Consider the following 6,016-nt stretch of genomic DNA (forward strand, 5'->3'; position numbering starts at 1 on the left):
TCATCCCCTCACCCAGGCTGGCCAGGCACCCCAGTGGGGACCCCCACCCTGATCCAGGACACCCTTCAGGACAAACCAGCCGGCCCCCACCCATGTACCAGGCCTCTATCCTATATAGTAAAAGGGTAATATGCCTCCCAGCACCGGGATCAGCGGAGCCTCGAGGCCTCCTGGCACCGGGATCTGGTTCCCAGACTTTTTAATTTCACAGGCAGGTGAAATTTGCAAGGAATTGTTCAGGAATTGACATAAGTTTAACTTTTTATTTTGCAAAGTAAAGGTATAAAAATAAATATAGCCCTAGCCATTTTAGGAGTTTTATATTTTAAGACTATTTTTATTATAGAGATATTAATAAGGTCTTAACTTATTCAAAATACATAGAGTTCTGCTGATATGTTACTTTTCTGCCATTTTTCTCTCCTTTATCATTACTAAACAGATCTGTTGTATGAAACAGATCCATTGTATGAAAATGTGAATTCTAAACAGACCCATTCTAAACAGATTCATCGTATGAAACATCCGTTGTATGAAAATATGAATTTAAAAAAGAGGTAAGTCAAGGATTAAATACTGACTTTATAGGTGAATTACTTTGACGGATTTTTAAAATATTACTCAGTTTAGGTCCATTTCCATTCAAAGTTTTTCAGAAATAAAGGCATTATATAAAGAAAGACACCTATGCCCTAACCAGTTGGTTCAGTGGATAGAGTGTCGGCCTGTAGACTGAAGGGTCCCAGGTTCGGTTCCGGTCAAGGCCGTGTACCTTGATTGCGGGCACATTCCCAGTAGGAGATGTGCAGGAGGCAGCTTATCAATGTGTTTCTCTCATCAGTGTTTCTAACACTTTATCACTCTCCCTTCCTCTCTGTAAAAAAATCAATAAAAAATATATTTAGAAAAAAAAAGACACCTATGTTCAGGACCATCTCCTTTGTCTACTCTATCACTAAAAATATCTTTGAATTCAGCAGCCATAAGCATACATAGTGGTTACTTTTCAGATTAGATTTTAAGTTAATTTTCTTAAAGGAATGAACAGATTGTCCAGGTTGGGATGATTATGGTGATATAACTTTGAAACTATCTTAAAACTTTGTTAGGCCTGGCCAGTATTGCTCAGTGGTTGAGCATTGACCTACAAACCAGGAGGTTACAGTTCAATTCCAGGTCAGGGCATATGTCCAGGTTGTGGGCTCGATCTCCAGTGCGGGGGCAGGGGGGTGGTACAGGAGGCAGACAATCAATGATTCTCTCTCGTCATTTCGTCATTGATGTTTCTCTCTCTTCCCTCTGAAATCATTAAAAATATATATATTTTAAAACCCATTGTTAGACTTTAATGCATATTTTAAAGTGTTGCTTTGGAAAGTATGCATTATTTGTAACTAGAAAGGGATGTGGTCTCTTTAAAAGAAGATTGAAAAAAGTAGTTTTTAATCTGTTCCCAGTGTATGAGTTGAAGGAAAGTTGGTGGGGAAATATAGGCATTCTTTTTAATTCATTGCTACCATCTATCAACTTATTGTCTGATTTAGGAAAAAAATTCATGAATTATCCAAAGAAATAGAAATACCTGATTAGGGGAGAAAGTCACATGATCAAACCACTGGGAGAGGAGTATACCACATGACTAATGTCCTTTGGGGGTTTCTGTCTGTTGATAGAGAAACAGAAAAACAAAGGACAAAGGAAAGTCTCTTTAATTAATCCTACCAACTAAGCAAAATAAATAGATCACTTGTTTCAGCAATAGAAGCAAACTCTTAACAATTGAGAATGGCCTCCTGCAGGTGCTTTTGAACAGAAGCTGCCCAAGAGCCCAGAATTACTATTGTTTAACACAAGGGTCAGCTAACTTTTTTTGTAAAGGGCCAGAGAGTGAATATTTTTGTTTTGCAGGCCATATATATACCTTCTGTCACACTCCTCAGTTCAGTCGCTGTAGCACAAAAGTGGCCATACAGAATACATAAATGAATATGCAGGGCTATGTTGCAATAAAACTTGACTTATGGACACTAAAATGAAAATTTAATTTTCATATATCAACAATATATCATTCTTCTTTTGATTTTTCCAATCATTTAAAAATATAAAAGCCATTCTTAGCTTGCAAAACGAGATAGTGGGCCAAATTTGCCTATGGGCTGTAATACTGACTCCTGTTCATTCTTTTGTTTGTTTGTTTGTTTAGTACCTAGTATGTGTCAGGTACTATGGTAGGCCTGGGGAATATAATGGCTAACAAGATAGACATGGTCCCTGTCCTCATGGAGCTTATGGTATAATAAACAAATATATAATTAGAATAAACTCTTAAGAAACAGCGATGAAGAAAAAATAAAGGATGCTCTCAACTGTGAGTTGTAATGTAGACTAGGATACTTCCTTGACAAAAACTGAAAAATTAGTATAAATCGTCAAAGTGAAATAGGGGTTGGAAAGGAGGAAAATATGTCAGGCACAGCCCTTTGACAGCACTGAAAGTCCCATCTGCCTGGAAAATGCAAAGTGAAGGGGAGACAGTTAAGATGGACAAATAGGTAAAAGTAAGAGCCTAGTAGGTCTTTATTTAGAGCAGCAGAAAGCCACTGAAAGCTTTCAATCAAAGCAATGACATGGTCAGATTTGCATTTTTAAAAGATCACTAACTACAGTGTGAAGAATAGATTAGTAAGGGGCAACAGTGGTGACTATAATAGGCAAAGGGTGCCCTGACCGGTTTGGCTCAGTGGATAGAGTGTCGGCCTGCGGACTGAGGGGTCCCGGGTTTGATTCCAGTCAAGGGCATGTACCTTGGTTGCTGGCACATCCCCAGTGCGAGGTGTGCAGGAGGTGGCTGATCAGTGTTTCTCTCTCATCGATGTTTCTAACTCTCTATCCCTCTCCCTTCCTCTCTGTAAAAAAATCAACAAAATATATTTAAAAAATAAAAATAAAATAAAATAAAGGTCATGGTTGGATTTAGACTCCAGATACTAAGCTCTAGAATCAATATTACTACTGTACCATGCCAGGCACTATTTTTAATACTTACATGTATTAACTCACTGAAATTTCACAACAATCCCTAAGTAAACATTATTCTCTTCCCTTTATAGAGGACACTTAACTACATGCTCTCTCTCAATTTCTTCCCTTAGTTCACCCTCAGTTGCCTCTAATTTACAGAATTCTGGAAAGCAATTGCGGGAAAGAGGTAAGAGTGAGGAGGAAAGAGGAGGCAGAAAGAAATGAAGAAGGTATGTTTTGTGGGACCATAGCCTGTCTCAGACCCAGTCTCTTTTCCAAAAGATTATATTGTTGACTGGGAATAGGGCCCAAATTCAACAAGGGTATCTGTGGCAGTACTCACTGCTACAAATATATACCCAACACCATGTTTGGGACATATTTACACTAACAAAGTCACCACTGTTGATCTAAAAATCAAATCTGACTGGGCATCCTGTATTTTATCTGGCAAGTTTACACTAAGAAAACAAACACATTCCCCCCCATTAACTTAGATGTCAGCTGGAGACACCTGGCCCCTTATGATTTAGAAAATGAGCCTGAACAAGTTCAAAAGCCTTCCCAGAGATTTTTGTGATTACCAGGGCAGGGGTGTGGGATGGGGAATTCTGTGTTCACCTTTGACTCCAGGTTCATTCTTTGTTCCTGACAACTCACTTCTGAGTTCTTCCAATGTCAAGAAAACCAACAAACCTATGAGAGGGGTAGATTTCACAGGAGAACTGGGAGTTGAAGGGAGCAGTCTCATCAGGCACAGCTTCACAAACAGCTCAAAGCAGTATTTAGAATCCTTCCAGCCTCCTACCACTAATGGTTTCTCATGGCTCTTTGCCATGATCCCTGGGTCACTCCCCCTCTTGACACACGCCCTTTTCCCTCCTCTGCCTTCTCTACATTCTCCTAGTAGCAAAGAATTCTTCTCCTATCGAGCAAGTTCTCAAACTAAGCAGTTTTGACTCCCTCTCTAAAGCTTTGTCATCAGCTGATATCTAAGACCTCAGGGTCTCAATCACTTATTCAAAACAAAGACAATTTGAAATTCTTCCCCAAAAGAATTCTGTGCCAGCAGTTGAGACAATATTCACTCTACTTTTAAATTGTGGTCATGATTTTATTTTATTATTTTTTTGTCAGCATGCAGGAAAAGGAAGGCTATCTCTTTTGGTTGTATCCAGTTGGGCCCATTTTTACTAGTTACATCATCATTTTCTTGGGAAAAGTTGAATTGCAGTTTGCCCTGTCCCTAGACACATCATAAGTTTAAGAAAATGAATGTAATGGGCAGTATTTTGAATTCCATTAGGGTTTCCAGAAAAACATGTGTTGTTTTGTTTCTGCCTTTAAATCTGATTCCAAATTAAAGCTGATTACTTTTGTCAACGTAAAGAAAGAATGTATTGCTAAATACCACAATTGGCTATAGCTGGAAGCATTACTTGATCTTTTTTGGGAGAAAAAAATGAAATATACTACCAGGTAAACTCCTCAGGAAAGAGAGAGGAGGAAGGATAAGGGCGGCAGAAAGGTATGAAAAACATGGTCTCTGTGGAACCAGTGCATGTGCCTTGGCTCAGACCCTATTCCATTATCATTTCCAAGGTTATCTTCTAAATTTAGCTTTACTTGCCTATTTTCCGGATGGTTCCTAGATAAACCAGGTAAAGATACACAGATATAATAATCCTGATAGACAATTAGGATAATAATACAAAGATTTACAAATAGCCGAAACCGGTTTGGCTCAGTGGATAGAGCGTCGGCTTGTGGACTAAAAGGTCCCAGGTTCGATTCCGGTCAAGGGCATGTACCTGGGTTGCGGGCACATCCCCAGTGGGGAGTGTGCAGGAGGCAGCTGGTCAATGTTTCTCTCTCATCGATGTTTCTAACTCTCTATCTCTCTCCTTTCCTCTCTGTAAAAACTCAATAAAATATATTTAAAAAAAAAAAAAAGATTTACAAATACATATTTCTGTGAGGTCCTCTATAGCAAAATGAAAGAGAATTTGATCAATCATACAGAATCATTTAAAATTAGCTTTGCCAAAATTATCTCAATATTTAGTCATCTATTGATTGGTCTGTTTTTTTAATTTTTGTTTAAACTATAAAAACATTAATATTTTACAAATAAATGTTTTCCAAATAAAACAAATGAAAACCTTGATGTTTTACTCTCTTCCTGCAAGTGTAAATTTGGCCTAAATTTTAATGTATTAATAACTGACGTTGAGACTATGTGTATATTTATGTTTATGTATTAACCGAATATTAATTATGTAAATGATGAGCTGATTAATAATATAACATCCACACTGACAATATAATACACCAGAAATTGTTTTATTTTCTACATGTAATAAAAATATCAACATAGTAAATATTTTACAAATCAACTAAAAAAATAAAAAACCCTTTCAGTAAACAACCCCTTTAATATAGCAAAAAGCCCAGAATAATAATTAGATAATATTCGGAATGGTCCTTCAGAGAGACATCTTACCTTTAAAGAAATATCCTCTTACAGTAAAGCAATGTAAATCTTTATCTGTGAGGGGTTTTCCCCCTTAAGAAAATAAACTTTCCACGTCCCAGTACTTGAGCAGGTCACATTTTCCAACTTTTATAAACTGTATGTAAATATCTGATGGCTATTGTAAAATCCCACTCAACACAATTTAGTATTTTGGATCTATTTATAGAAGTCCTGTTATATGAACCTTTTTAGCCTGTACATGTCAGCCTGGTAATTTTCATGCAAATAAGAAAACCATTTGTTCTAGCCTCCAAAATGGTATGATATCAAAAGTGTCCTTGTGACTGAGGAATGTCCTGCAAAAGCAGCAAAAATGTTGGCAATATCAAGTCTAAAGTGGCAATGCTAATGGGAGACCCATGGCTCTTCCTGGCCAGCAGAATGGCGTCAAGTCAATCTCTTGCCTGATGGAGATTCTGCCAGCCTCAGAGAATCTGGGTTGGAGTTGTTGTTTTTAAT

Source organism: Myotis davidii, unplaced genomic scaffold, assembly GCF_000327345.1.
Source record: "Myotis davidii unplaced genomic scaffold, ASM32734v1 scaffold455, whole genome shotgun sequence".
Lineage (NCBI taxonomy): Eukaryota > Metazoa > Chordata > Mammalia > Chiroptera > Vespertilionidae > Myotis > Myotis davidii.